Raw genomic sequence first — 17,265 nt, 5'->3', positions numbered from 1 at the left:
TATCTGTTCACATAATTTGAACAAGTAGCTTTATAACAAACTTTAATATTGAAAACAACTTCGAAAAAGTTCCAGACGCAATTACAAAACGTTTGTACGCTAGCGTACGTACATGTCACTTGTTTTCAATCGCTACTCTCATTAAAAACTTAAACAGATACGTTACCATTCCTACATGTACGTTTCACATTGCATTAGTCAAGTGTTAATCTCGTGCTACTTGACATTATCACTAAAACAAAATTTAAATCGATGTAATGATCACTTGTGATGAAATATATGCACCTATCTCAAATGTTCACATAACCAAGTCGATTTTGTCTGGGAAAATAATGCACCAAAACAGAAACGTGACCAAAGAGAACATATACGTTACATATTTTCCAAGTGATGAAGTTCATTATCCTCACATATCCCATCCTTTTCTTTCATAGCTTTTCACTAATTAATCCTTTCAATCCATTTATAGTAGTTAAATTTATTTGAACATCTACAATAACGTACGCAAATAAACCTTTATTATATATGCATTCATGTCTTTGGATATCCTAAGATTCGAAGATATTCCCCTTGAAAACTAAGCCAGCTGATGAAAGTACAGTTTGTAAAACGCCTTATTACATTGTTCCCATGGAAATCCCACGAAACAAAACTAAAATCTAGAGTGTCTTTGTTAGAAGCTACGATTATAGAACCATTTACAACGTATCTGTTTAAAACGTATCTGGTCAGCAAAACTGTTAACGTCAGCAAAAGTAAATTCATTCGGTATTCGCTTTAAATTTACACATTGTGAAATATATGCACCTATCTCAAATGTTCACATAACCAAGTCGATTTTGTCTGGGAAAATAATGCACCAAAACAGAAACGTGACCAAAGAGAACATATACGTTACATATTTTCCAAGTGATGAAATTCATTATCCTCACATATCCCACCCTTTTCTTTCATAGCTTTTCACTAATTAATCCTTTAAATCCATTTATAGTAGTTAAATTTATTTGAACATCTACAATAACGTACGCAAATAAACATTTATTATATATGCATTCATGTCTTTGGATATCCTAAGATTCGAAGATATTCCCCTTGAAAACTAAGCCAGCTGATGAAAGCACAGTTTGTAAAACGCCTTATTCCATTGTTCCCATGAAAATCCCACGAAACAAACTAGAATCTAGAGTGTCTTTGTTAGAAGCTACGATTATAGAACCATTTACAACGTATCTGTTTAAAACGTATCTGGTCAGCAAAACTGTTAACGTCAGCAAAAGTAAATTCATTCGGTATTCGCTTTAAATTTACACATTGTACAACAATGTTAGACTTCAGTATTATCGTGTAAGATAATTGTGTAACGGCACAATTTCTCACCAAGACACGATTTCTCACCCGGGTGAGACATCGTGCTAAAAGTGCTGCGTCTGCAACACGATTTCTCACCCCTGCAAGATCTCTCACCCGGGTGAGAAATCGTGCAAAACCTTACTTACCCGGCACGATTTCTCACCCCAACTCTCATGGGGATGGATTTTGTCCGTGGTGTCTTAAAACTTGCCTCAGTGAACATGTAATAGATGAGCTGACATGATTTCAAATGAGTAGTAGTTCAATGTACAACATGCCTAATATGTATCTATCAATCTATGTATTCATATATATTCATTATATAGTTTATTATTCCCCCGCTTTCACTGCAACGGGGGATATTAATCTGGGTTTGTCTGTCTGTCTGTCTGTCTGTCTGTCACGCTTCGTTTCCTTGCAATAACTACAACAAATGTTAACCGATTTTCGTCAAACTTGGTCTCATGAATAAATGCCTTAAGGGTCCGGCCAAGTACGATGACTTTATTTGGCGGAGTTATGGCCCCTTGCATAACGAAAAACATCAGTATCTGCAGTTTCTGTTTATTAACTCTCACAAATATTATCCGATTGTCTTCAGAGTTTAATGCATTACAGGCACGGCTAGACTTCATTTGGCAGTGTTTTGGCCCCTTGATTAACGAAAAACGCGCGCACATTCTTAAACACATTTAAACGCAATTAGGTTCACCTAAATAGATCCATTACGATACTTCAACACGACATCATCAGTATCGTACGAGAATATACATGTCATCAAGCCAACAACAGCTGATCACTGTAAGTCAGTTATTCCTCTGAATGGAGTGTCCTTAAACTTAAAGTGACGCTCGGTGCCCGAATGCCCAGTGGTATAATGAAAATATCCGCTTAGAAAAACAGAACTGTAGTAAAGCAGAGAGGCAGTGGCGAAGGACCAAATTAACCATTCACAAACACATTTAAAGGGAACAATGTCGACTAGTTGGTTCACTTCTCATTCAGTCAAAGAAGGCTTATTATCTCGAAAGAATTGAAGAATGTGGTAAGGACCATAGACAGCTTTTTAGACTCACCAAAAACCTAGTGGGTCAGAAAGGTGAAATTATCCTGCCATGCTGTAATTCTGAAAAACACTTGTAAAACAAGTTCAGTAATTACTTTCTGAATAAAATCAACTCTATCAGGAAAAATATATCGGAAGTGAACTCTACTGCTGACAATAATATCTTTGTCATGACTGCTGACATTAAATTTGATGGGGAACCTTTGACAAAGCTCTCACCAACAACCGTGGGCGAGTTGCGCAATATCATCATGTCCTCACAATCGAAGTCTTGTGAGCTTGATCCACTACCTACATACCTATTAAATCAATGTATTGAAGCACTACTTCCCTTGATTACCTCAATCATGAACAAATCATTGACTGAGTCAAAGGTTCCATTGTGTTTCAAGAAGGAACATGTTAGACCATATTGAAGAAGCCTGGAATGGACAATGAAGAGTTGAAGAACTACCGCCAATTATCAAATCTGCCTCATCTGTCTAAAATCTTGGAGAAGGTTGTGTCCCGGCGTTTATAGGTTCTCCATGCAAACAATATCCATGACAACCTGCAATCGACCTACCGCATGGGACACTACGTGTACATAATGACGTAGCTTCTGCATTAGATAACAAGTGCAAAGCGGTGCTTATCATGCTGGTTTTGACAGCTACTCTTATGGAGTAACTGAAACCGCACCATGCTGGATACAGTATTATCTGAGTGAACGACGACAGAGTGTTGCCATCGGATCTACAACCTCACAGGACAAAGTACTAGATTTCGGGGTTCCTCAAGGGTCGGTGTAAGAACCACAACAATATTACCTGTACTCCAATCCGATCGGAGAGATTTGTCGTTGCCATAGTCTTCGCTATCATTGCTATGCTGATGACACACAAATGTACATGGTCATCAAACCACAGGACAGTTGGGATACATTTACAGAAAATCTGGAAGCTTGTCTGATATATATTAGTACCTGGATGAACGTCAACATGCTAAAGCTTAATCAGGAAAAGACAGAACTAATCGTATTTTCCCCAAAGTGTCAGCAGACAATGGTTCTCCAGCTGAAGGTCGGTGCCAGAACTATTGAGACTTTCCTAGCTGTTAAAAACCTAGTGGTATACGTTGATAGTTCACTGAACATGGAGAAACAAGTGAACGCTATTGCCAAATTTCACTTGTTACCTCTCGGTTGGATTATGGTAACGCCCTGCTCTGCGGTATATCTGACAAACTAACTAGTTGCTGAAGAGGGTCCAGAACACTGCACCACAGCTGGCTACTCGTACTCGACAGAGAGCACATCACACGTGTGCTATAGTCATTGCACTGGTTACCTGTACGATACAGGTCGCAGTACAAAATTATGGTGTACAGATAAAAGCGCTGAATGAAACAACTCCGCAGTACCTACAGGAGCTTGTTACCCTGTGTCAGCCGTCACGATCACTGCGGTCGGAGTCAGAATCATAGTTGTGTGTTCCAAAATCTCGTACTGTGACCTATGGAAACCGGTGTTTTGGGAGGGTTTCGGCCACGTTGTGGAATAGCTTACCACCTGCTATTAGAAAGTCAAATACCCTGGCAAAATTCAAGAAAGACATCAAAACTCACCTCTTCATGTCTGCATTTAAGGCTCTTTGTAAAGACGTCATGTAGATACCACCCTTTATTTATTCATTTATGTGCACATTGCGATGATTATCTGCTTGCTTAATGTATAAAAGTGATTGTACGCCTTAGTTTTTTGTTTCACAATTATAATTCATTATATATAATACAAAGGCAGCTCACTTATATTCACACGCTGTGTTCAATTTCTTTGACCAAATGATAAAAGTTTTCATTTACGTTTTTTTTACTGGTTTAACACCTACAGCATGGCATGTACAACACCGTCAATAGGTACAGCGAAATAGCGCCTACATTGGAGGATTGAATGATATTTTACATTATAACAGTAAATGAGTAAAGTGAAATATCGTCTACGTGGATGATTGAATACGGTATTTTTTTTGCATTATTATATAGTCAATAAGGGTACCTCACCAGGCAATACCACCTACACAGGGACAGAATGATATGTTTTCCAACAATTTTGCTGGCGTAACAGCCTGTTAAAAATTGTGTCTCCAAAAAATACCTCCAAACTGAAATTTTTGTTGCCAAATCTAAAAGGTGTAGAAATTTGGTGACTAGGCGGTCGTTTCTGCAAGTCCTGAGTCAGCTCTTTGTAAAACCCCACCTTCCACCGCCTACCCTAACCCCTATCCCCAATCCCCAGTGAAAAGTTTCCCTTAAAATCAAATACCAAGGGGGTAAATACATGACTAGTAATTCTAAAATAACAAGAGGCCCAGAGGGCCTGTATCGTTCACCTGGATATCTAAGCAATCATGGCAAAACATTCTCCAAATGAGATCCAAGGAAATATGCCAGACCCCAAGGCCAATCCTTGTAGCATATCTGTATTAGATTTGTCATGCCCAGCAATTTTATGTATGGTTATTGGGTGGAGATAACATCTGTGTCCAAGCTGTGACTCAGAAACTAGGTCCCTGGGGCTGTGGCCAGACCCCAGGATCATTTATAATATCATGACTGCATTTGTCTCTTGTTACCCAGCATTTGTATATATAGTTTTGGGATGGGGATCTCAACCGTTTCAAAGTTATGACCCAGGGGTTAAGTCTGTAAGGGTGGGGCAGACCCTGGGGTCAATTCTAACATCATGACTGCATTCGTCTCTTTATGTCCAACAATTGTATATATAGTTTGGGGTGGGAATCTTAACCATTTCGAAGTTATGACTCAGGGGTTAAATCTCCAAGGATGGGGCAGTCCCCAAGGCCATCTTAGAAGAATATCTGCATTCATCTCTTTATACTCAGCAGTTGCATATATGGTTATAGGGTGGGGATCTCAACTGTCTCCAAGCTGTGACTAAGAAACTAGGTCCCTAGGGGTCCAGTCAGACCCCAGGGTCTATTATAATATAATGACTGCATTCGTCTCTTTATGCCCAGCATTTGTATATATAGTTTTGGGGTGGGGATCTCAACCGTTTTAGAGATATGGCCTAGGGACTATGTCTCCAAGGATGGGGCCAGACCGTAGGGCCATCCTGGAAGCAAATGTGCATTCTTCTCTTTATACTCAGCAATTGTATATATAATAGTCACATCTGAGTCATAATTTTTTTTGCCCCACCCCCTTAGCCCGGGGGGTCAGCCCCGCCATTTGTACAGTTTTGAATCCCTGCCTCCAATGAATGCTTCTGACCAAATATGATCGATATCCATGGCATAATTCTACAGAAGAAGTCGTTTATAGCAATATAGCCAAATAACCCTTTTTGACCCCGCCCCTCAGCCACCTTAGGGGTCAGCCACACCATTTGTACAATTTTGAATCCATGCCTCTCATGAATGCTTTTGATTAAATATGATTGATATCCAGTGCATAGTTCTACAGAAGAAGTCGTTTGTAGCAATATAGCCAATTTGTCCCCCTTTGGCCCCGCCCCTCAGCCCCCTTGAGGTCAGCCCCACCATTTGTGCAATTTTGAATCTCCACCACCTAGGGATGCTTCCAGTCAAATATGGTTGATATCCGTCTCTTAGTTCCAGAGGAGAAGTCGTCTAAAGCAATATAGCCAAATTGCCCCCTTTTTGCCCCGCCCCTCAGCCCCCTGGTGGGTCAGCCCCACCATTTGTACAATTTTGAATCCCCGCCACCTAGGGATGCTTCCAGTTAAATTTAGTTAAATTCCAATCGGCGGTTAAGAAGAAGAAGTCGTTTAAAGAAATTGTTGACGGACGGACGACGGACGGACGGACGACGCTTTCGGACCAGGTGAGCTAATAATACTACAATAATTATCTTTATTCATATTTACCATAGCCCTTAAAAACAACTGTTCAATCTACATGTTTACATTATAAACATTCATACATCTTGCATCATATTTATTTGTTCTCATATTGTTAGTGTGCATTTGTGTAAGTATCATTAATGCAATGATACTTACGGAACAGCTACGTTGATACAGAGTCAAACGTCACGTGTGCATATCCAAAGAGGCACATCATATTGAGGATTTTAAAACTTTATAAACAAAATTCTAATTAATTTGAGATATAACATGACATTTGATTGGTCAATCAAGATAGTTTGCGCCTGTATAACCACAATATACCGCCGCAAATTTCAAAATAAAGTAATGTTATCCCCTAAATAGCATTATCACTTGTAGGTACAAATAAGATCCATATCAAAGACTGACCAGGACTGCCAAAATAGCATATTAACTCTCCCCTCTTCCTTTATATTTAGTTGTTTAATTGTAGACACAAATAAAATCCATCTCATATGTGATTGACCTGGACTACCGAAAGTTAATATAAGACACTCATGAAGGTCATTAACAGTATTTAAACTGGTTCAACAACTGATGATCATCACAGCATTATCTACAAAAAGAACCATGGACATCACTTTTTTTTTATTCAAAATCAAATTGAAGAAACATAGATAAATAATATTCTGAAACATTCAAATTTGTAACGTTTTTTTACAGAAAATTGTGACGATACTTGTCGTATAGCAGCAGTGTGTTACTTTCCACAGAAAAACACAGAATAATTGAGCTACCAATGTAGAGAAATCTCAGGGTAAAAATCAAATGTCAGTTCATCAATGCCAAGTAAAATCCGTAGATTCTATATGTTAATACCAACGACGGAAAACAAATAGCTCCGCGATTATAAGGTTACGAAACGCTACTTGTCTGCTCTCAACACACTTCCATCAGATTCAAACAGCCCAACACGAACTGACATCTCAATATGCAACGCTCACAGTAATCTACCACCCTGTAAAGTCCTTCAACGTCCTATCGTGTTGTAGTAATTTGATGGTCTTATTAACATTTGTCCAACTCAACTTTCCATACTATTCATTGTGTTTCATCGTAACTTCTTTTTATTTTCAAATAAATGAAATTGTCAATATCCAATTCTAGAGTGTTGTTGAATGTATGTCTATCCTGTTCAGGTTTCCTTACAATCTACAGCATTTCTTTTTAAAGACAATATCATTGATTGATATAATATTAGTAGATTATTTTGAAGCACATGTTACGATGATATCTTCTAAACATCTGTACATCATGCAATAGCCAGCCACATCACTGTCTTAATCAATTCAGGAATAAACCACGGTTATCACTATATATTACCATCATAATTTACCTAACAAGTGATCTCATCTTCTTTGATATAAAATAGGATAAGTATTAATTACTATTATCCATATGGTGTAAAGCGCTTTAGAGTAATGTTCCCAATTATATAGGGCGTTAAATATAAATGTTGTATATTATTTATTATTATTATTAGAGAACTAACACATATGCTATCACTTATTTTGATGGCAGTACCTGTATTTATCTATTTATCTATTATTCATATACTTTTCATTCCACTTAATATCCTAAACATAGAGACGTTTTTAAAAGACAATTTGCGCGAGATATACCATATATAAAATAATATATCTAACAAAGGACACCTTTCTTTGGCCAAAGGAACAAAGGACACGATTTTTTACACAACGTGAACTTACTAAAGCAGATGTGAAATCATTGCTCTGGAAGGGTACATACATTTCCTTTTTTATTATAAAGTATAACAATATCTGCTCGTAACAGGAACCGTTACATCATAAGGTGCCGAAGCTAACCCAGTAGTCGGAAGTGATGCATCAGAAAATGATCGCAATACCATAATACTAGGGTTGTCAAACCGGTCTTATTTTTGTAACCGGTTACTCTTCTACCGATCGAGTAACCGATTAATCGGTCAATTTGGTAGTCAAATATTAAACAGTAACAAATACATTATATGTTTGGAACGTATTTACACCACAAACATACATGTATATATTAATTAGCATGATAGTTAACTCGTGTATTTCAAGGTTAACACAGGAAATAGTTGCATGTAACCTCAGTAAGTATATTTCATGGACAATGAATGTCGGAATGCAGTAAGACGGATTCAATTACAGTTAACTGTATTCGAAATCATATGCGGTAATATTATTTTTTAGAACAAAATTTGCTTGACAAACGTTTTAAGACATGCTTGCTCATTCAAGTGTGTACCCTTTGGATTATCTTTACATCTCGCATGTAAAGGCGCGTTCTATCTCAGAAAGTTGATATTTCACAACTTTGTATTCTGGCTTCCTGGTAAAATCTGTTCAGAATTGCTTATGGTGTTGGCGACATTTCTTTGTCAATATTTAAATTAGAGTACAAAATTAGCACTAACATGTAATCCCTGAACACTGTTTTTATAACAAAACTATCAAATTTTGGTCGCATCTATACAAATGTAGATAGTTTGTAGGTCTAAGCCAGGGAAACATGGGGCTCCCAAAAGGAGTAAGTAAATGTCCAACTTTTCGGTTAAGGATTTTGGTAACCGGTTCGTGGTCTTTCGCCCTAGTAACAGGTTAACTGGCTAACCGTTGGCTACCCTATATAATACATCTACATATCAAATCTATAACATTGGTCAATATCTAAATGTCGACCAATCAGGACCCGACCTAACACGGACATTTTGTTAAATAAAATAAAACCAACGCAGATCGAGGTAGTGTTCGTAGTGACACTGCACACTTTTACCTAGGGATATTGGACAATGCATACATTTCGACTAATCAGAAGTCAGTCTGCAGCAGCCATTTTGCGGAAGATGTTGGCCTTTTTCCCCATCTTCAAGAACACGATTAAAATATTCAATTAAACAATTTGTATTGTGGTCCATAAATCAGAACAGAAATTGTTATAGCCCGAAATGACTCAGCATATGATAGGCCATATTTAGATCTGTTTGGAATCTTAACATCGAATATCATTAGTGACTACATGTATTATATGTAACTGCAGTACACCTCTCTTACTATGATACTTGTATCCCTCTGCACAACCACGCATGCTTATACACTAAATCTGTGTATGTTACATATATGTGTATACCATTGTAAGTCAAATGTGTTGAGATAGGATAAAACAAGAGGCACAGAGGGCCTGTATCGCTCACCTGGATAAAATAAAGCAACCATGGGATACTATTCTTATTACAAACAATCCCTCCAATGGTACAGAAAAAGAAGTATTTTAAAGAATTAAAACTCAAATTCCCCTATTGAGCTCCACAACTCTTCACCCAATGGGGCCACACCCATCATTTAAACAAACTTTAGACCCCTTTGCCCAAGGATACTCCAGGCCAAATTCGGATAAAATCCCTCAAATGGTTCATAAGCAAACAGATTTTAAAGATTTAAACCTCAACTTCCTTTTTGAGCCCCGCCCTCTGCACCCAAACGGGCCACACCCACCGTTTATACAAGATCAAGTCCGTTTATACAAAATTGACTCCCCATGGCCTCAGAATGCTCCAGGCCAAATTTAGTCTAAATCTACTGGGTCGTTCAGGACAAGTAGCTTTTTAAAGGAAAAGTTGACGGACGGACGACGGACACTGCGGTATGGTATAAGCTCACCATGGTCCTTCGGAACAGGTGAGCTAAAAATTGAAGTTCGAACAAGTTTGACAAAGTTTGAAGTTTGTGGAGTAGTTTCTAAATAAACAAGCCTAAATATACCACAATCCCCCAAAATCAAAATCAGTGTTCGTACTCATGGCAACGGTCAATATGCCTACTCCTAAAACGATTACTCACCAAGGTGAGACGTCGTACAGAGGTGAGAAATCGTGTTGCGAAGTCAGCAATTTTAGAACGATTTCACACCCAGGTGTGAAATCGTGTCGGGGTTAGAAATTGTATAAATCTTACTAAACCGTGTCGGGTGAGAAATCGTGTCGGGGTTAGAAATTGTAGAAATCTTACTAAACCGTGTCGGGGTGAGAAATCGTGTCGGGGTTAGAAATCGTGTCGGGGTTAGAAATCGTGTCGGGGTTAGAAATCGGGCCGACATGTATCTGTTGAAATTTTAACGGACAAACCACGAGTACCGAGCTTCAAGCAGGATAGTTGATGTGTGCTTGCGGAATTAATGTGGATGGATTGATATGCGATATAAGATACCTTTAGTCAATATAAACTTGTATTCACCGAAAATAAATGCTTGTATTATGGGTGTTTTGTTTAGTAACGTATCGGGCAAGACATTTTGCGACAGTAGATAATCGCCAAAAACATCGTATTTTAGCATGAATGATTGATATTGAATTAATTAAGTTTTGTTTAGTTATAAGTTAACTTAAACTGTGAAAGAAAACATATGAATTTTAACTAAACTGAAAAAAAGCAAAGCTTTTTGCATATATTGGCATGTTCATGTACACTTTATGAAAAATTTAACGAACGTTTTCATTAAAGTTTTTGTAAAGCATATCAATGTTGAAACAGTGAACTATAGTTTTGACGTATATACTATATTGTAGGTGGTGGAAGGATCATGCGACATGATTTTCGGTTAATGGCACATGATAAGTTGGAATGGACGTATTGTTTCCAAGAACTATGTGTTTAGAAAGATCTTGCAGAGAGGTCCTTCTCCAGGAAAGGGGTATGGTCTCCGACTGTTGCGGCCACAATCGGAAGTGAATACAATTCAAAGTCCACATGTATTGTTCCGTGTGTTGTGTAACAGAGGATGGTTGGTTATCATGTTTATCTAATTCGAGCTAGTTTTTTTATGATAGTATAAAGACACGAGGTTTACCGAGTTTTCCTTCCAATAAACGTTAGTACAGAGAATCAAGTAGCAAAGAGTAATTGTTGACGCTAAGTCAGCGACCTACCCAGCAAGATAACGCCATAGCATAACGCGTCTCGTCAAAGACGGACGCACGAACATTCTAAAGCGTGCTACTTAGATGATTAATGATGCACCCAACGAGACTCCTTATTAAAAGGTGTTTGAAATAGAACTTATCTGCTAGATATCTTTATGGCAAGCCAAGTTGTCATTTATTCATGGAGCAATGTTGATCCAGTACTTAACCAAATTATATAAGATATCTTATATATTATATAAGATATCTTATATATTATATAAGATATCTTATAAACATATGAGATATCTTATAAACATATAAGATATCTTATAAACATATGAGATATCTTATAAACATATAACATATCTTATTTTAAGTTTATGAGATATCTTCTATCTTTTATAAGATATCTTATATACTTTATAAGATATCTTGTAAAAGATATAAGATATCTTATAAAAGATATAAGATATCTCATAAACTTTTCTTTATAAGATATCTTATATCTTTTATAAGATATCTTATATAATATATAAGATATCTTATATCTTTTATAAGATATCTCAATTAATTTTCTTTATAAGATATCTTATATATTATATAAGATATCTCATAAAAGATATAAGATATCTTATAAAGAAAAGTTTATGAGATATCTTATAAAGAACGAGACTCTCGCGAGACCGACAAAGAAGAAATGTTTGAAAATGACTGCTCCCGTTGTACTTAGATCACGAGTCCGATAAACGGGAGCTGTGTAAAACTAGCTTATTTTTCAACAGGAAGTATAACTAACACCAATATAGAATTTTAGTTGATATATTCAAATATTAATTATTATATTTACGCATACATTTTAAAATATTAGTGTTAGGAATCACACATTAATATATTCTAAAATGGCTGGAATAATCCAGAGTTATAAACTTTTCCGAAAGAAACTCGAGTGTTCTAAAGAGCCATTGAGAACTTAGAAAATGTCTGTGAAGTTGCTACATGTTTATTTATTCAAATGACAATTTAGTTTCGTTGGCCTAAAATCCAAAGGTTTAGATATAGTTCTTATTAGTGAGAATCACTGTCATTTATTAATCTGTTGTACGTCATTTTCAACCAGAATGAGACAAATGAAAGTAGTTTGCTGAGGATTTATATTGTGAAGGTGTAATGATGCCAAACTCGGTAAGAGCGCAGAAATATTGTCATAATCAGTCACCACATACTCAAATATAAAGTGAGATTTTAAAATTCATCTTGATTTATGTTATTTTTCGTACACAGCCTCGTTGAAGAATTCTAGTTTGGTTTGATTTGGGGAGGGGGGAGGGGTTTGGTTTATATTATTAATGAGGTCTTGTCTTATAGTTGATGTCAGAAAGCTAAGCTGAGTTAGTTGATTCAACATTTATCATTCACATCACTTGTCTTCTTTGTTGTAAGCAAAATTTATTGATTTCTGCTGATTTTCCTGTGTTATAAATTCATGGTTTAAAGTTTGTGTTCATGTATTTTGTGAGTTAACAGGTAAAGGACATGTACATCTGTTCAGTGTTCTTCCAAACCAATCAAATTAGTTAACCTACCCTCAGTGAGTCGCCCACCCCAAGTAGCTTGTTTAGATTTTGTCCCATTTTTCAAAGACTGTCCTATATGTTAATTTAGACCTGGTGGTATAGAATCTTGCAATCTACCAGATATAAGCAAATCTAAAATACACGAAGAATATTTATAATGAAATACAATTTATTATACCCAGGACATTAACTGCTTATTTTTACATTTGATCTAACTTGACCTCTCTAGGTTAATTTTAAGTCCAAGAAAAAATTCATAATAAAATATATTTATACTATATATGTGTACATATCACTATAGCAAGGTTATTTTATTATATTAAATTAATCTCATCATCTTTATTTATGAAAAGTGACTGGCACTAGATCATAAACTTAGGGAACTTAGATATAATTTCAAAAATGAAGAATGTCTTGTATTTCAGTTCCTTTTCCAAATTAATTTTATCACTCAGGGGAGCATATGGTACAAATAGGACTTTTCCCCCAAAGTTTGAAGCAGATTCCAAGAGAAATATTCAGTTTACTGATACATGTGCTTAACATTTGGGTTCAAGACTCAAAAACTTGTGGATAAGTATTGTATAACTCTTTTTAATAATAACATCTAGGATAGATATTTCAGCCCAAAAACATTTTTTTTTTTGATACAGAACAAATTCTGTTTGAGAATCAACTGTTTTGAACAGTTTTTTTTTTAAATATATAGCACCGACACTCAATCCATATTGATATGAAATATTTGAAATTTGAATATTTCTATAGTGCATAATTCCATAACCTTAAGTCTATAGGGACATGTCAAATACTACCAGGTACTCGTTTATATATACAATGGAAGATATTATATATAATGAATGGGCATCACAGTATATATATATATTTTGCAGCACACTTAATAAGCATGTGACATGTCCCTGTAACCCACATCTAATTATAGGTAAGTAGTGGGATTATTAGTGGAAGCCAATATCAACACATCCAACTAATACAGTACTTTAAAACAAGAGCCCCATGGGCCTAACAGGTCACCTGAGTTGTAATGCAATTGTTATTTGTTGTTGTGATATGTCAAAAATAAAAATTACATATATATATATGTATAGCAGGGAATTTTGCCCCTCACCAGGGAGGAATTAGTACCCAAGGGGTTGTGAAATTCACATTTTGATTAAGCACATCAGGATATTTCCATCCATGAGAAGGTTTTTTAACATATCTGGATCTGGAAGTAGACAATTATTGTTTGAGCTATTTTGGCCCCTTTTGGCTCCGCCCCTCAGGCCCTTAGCGTCCACATGATCACATCATGTAAATGTATCCCCTCCCCAAGAGTAAAAGGGCGACAATTGATAAAAAAAACCTTAAGATATACACCTCATATACATCAGATATACACCTTCTAAACATCAGGTATATACCTTCTATACATCATGTATACACCTCCTATAGGTCAGGTATACACCTTCCATGCATCAGGTATATATACCTTCTATACATCATGTATACACCTCCTATAGGTCAGGTATACACCTTCCATGCATCAGGTATATATACCTTCTATACATCAGGTATACACCTCCTATAGGTCAGGTATATATATACACCTTCCATGCATCAGGTATATATATACCTTCTATACATCAGATTACACCTATACATCAAGTACATCTTGTATGCATGCACATATACATGAGGTATATGTAAGGTCCATATTCTCTGTAGGTAAGGTACCTCATCTTTATAATAGTTGTCTGATATTGGTTCATATTGATTGCATGCACAGGAAATATAACATGTTTGCTTGTGCTGGAGTTTCCCATTTATGTTCCCTTATTGTGGCCTCTCAAGAACAAGAAGCACAGGCACATTATTAATAGCTCACCTGGAATAATATTTTTCATTAAAAGTTGTTGATTACCTCTTACCATACAGGAAATATCAGCTTGGGGATCTCAACAATTTCCATGTTATGACTGAAGGAGTAAGTCCTCAGGGATGGGGTGGGCTCCATTAGGGACTATCTTGGTATCATGAGTGTTTTTCCTCTGCATGCCCAGCAGCATTTGGATGGGATCTTTACTGATTTCATGTAAAATTTGGGGACTATAAGCCCCTTGTGGCAGGGCAGGACCCTGGCGCCAATCATGTAAGCATGGATGTATTCAGATGGTTACATGGTGGGGGATCTTAATTATCTTTACACCCAAACTTCCTCTATTGGCACCCAAATGCTCTGGCCCAGTGACTGATTTGCCTCTGTTTTTTTCAGACCTGAGATATGCTACAATTACAGGTTTTTGAAGATGAAATGTCTTATTTTCCTCTTTACCGGAAATATACCATGTATATACTTTGTATCATGTACATTGTATCTTCTGGAAAATGAGTCAATACACTATATATAATAGAGATGATAAATACAGGTACCTTATGCAATGAGGCTGTATTATAGAGGATACCCTTACTAAATAAATAAGGACTTTTTATGTACCCTGTATACCACTCTCTATATACCATTCTTTATATACTCTGTAAACCACTTCTTATTTACCCTGTTTACTAGTTTGTATAATCTGTATACAAATCATTATATAACCTTCTCAATAATTCTTTATAAAGATATCTTTGTTGTGTTTTATAATAAAAAAGAGGCACTGAGTTAGGACAAGTCTTTCTAACAAAAGTGTATCCAAGTTTTGATGCTCAGCAATATATTATATATATATATATTACTACATCCAGGTATAACACATGTAGTTACTACTACTGACAGGTATTACACATGTATATATTATCACAGATAGGTATTACACATGTAGTTACTACTACAGACAGGTATTACACATGTATATATTATCACAGATAGGTATTACACATGTAATTACAACTACAGACAGGTACTACACATGCATATACTATCACAGATAGGTATTACACATAAATACTACTACAGACAGGTATTAAACATGTACTACTACATACATGTATTACACATGAATATACTATCACAGACAGGTATTGCACATGTATTTACTACCACAGACAGATCATACACATGCATTTACTATCACAGACAGGTATTACACATGTATATACTATCACAGACAGGTAATACACATGTAATTACTACTATAGACAGTTATTACACATGCATATATTATCACAGACAGGTATTACACATGTATATACTATCACAGACAGGTATTACACATGTAATTACTACTACAGACATGCTGTAAGTGTTACCATGTATCTGGCTTGTGTGAAATGCCTTTTAGGTCACAAAATACAATTGTATCTCTACAAAATATATCTTATAAGTGATCAATATCTCAAAGACTTTAAAGAACATGCACCTGATGATGAAATATCACTTATCTGTATACATATGTATCAAATAATGAAATATTACTTCTTGTCTGTAATAGTATAAGTAAATACAAGTTTATAACCAGTTTGAAACAATGAATTAATGTTCCTTACATTACAGTATATTGATAGAACATAGAATTACAAATACATAAGTATGTTCTTTAATGTCTGTGATAGTTAAAACAATTTTATCTGAAACAATATAATTAAAGATACATAGCCTGTCTGTGATAATAAATACAGGTGTATGACCAGTCTGAAACAGTAAATAAAAAAAAATGTCCCCATGTCTATCTATATGTTATACTCCACAGAGACCAAAATGGCTTTAATGCGGTCTGTGATAAGCAGCCGAAACAATTAATAAATGTTCCTAATATGTTTAATGTCAATTACCTGTCTGTGAATTTGTACGGGTAATATTACAATTTTATCAAATTTCTTTAAAAACATTTAGAGGAAATCCGTGAAGAAAATCAAGATAAAACATTTTAATGAATAAATTGTAAGTAATACATGCAGTAGGATCGTTTTCCTTCAGTTATGAAATACATAGGAACATCCATTTCTCCACCACTTACCCCCCATCTACTTTATAAAGCTTAACCTTTTAAAATAATGTTAATACCGCTATAACCAGACCTATTTGGTGGCATTAAACTCCTACTTTCACTTTCACATACTTCATTTCCGGTTAAGAGATACGTACGAAACTAAGGCTTTCGATTTAATGCTTTACCGAGCGCTGTGGAGGAGGGTTTATTATCTCAAATTCAAATCTCGTTCTTTATAAGATATCTTATAACCGAATTATATAAGATATCTCATTTAATTTTGTTTATAAGATATCTTATATATTATATAAGATATCTTCTAAAAGATATAAGATATCTCATTTAATTTTCTTTATAAGATATCTTATATCTTTTATGAGATATCTTATAAAGAAAGGTATATAAGATATCTTATAAAATATATAAGATATCTCATTTATTATATAAGATATCTTATAAAGTATATAAGATATCTCATAAAGTATATAAGATATCTTATATAATTAAATAAGATATCTTATATAATTTGGTTAAGT

The sequence above is a fragment of the Mizuhopecten yessoensis genome, unplaced genomic scaffold (genome assembly GCF_002113885.1).
Source record: "Mizuhopecten yessoensis strain PY_sf001 unplaced genomic scaffold, ASM211388v2 scaffold716205, whole genome shotgun sequence".
NCBI lineage: Eukaryota > Metazoa > Mollusca > Bivalvia > Pectinida > Pectinidae > Mizuhopecten > Mizuhopecten yessoensis.
The sequence above is the reverse complement of the archived record's forward strand: the minus strand, read 5'-3'. Positions refer to the sequence as shown.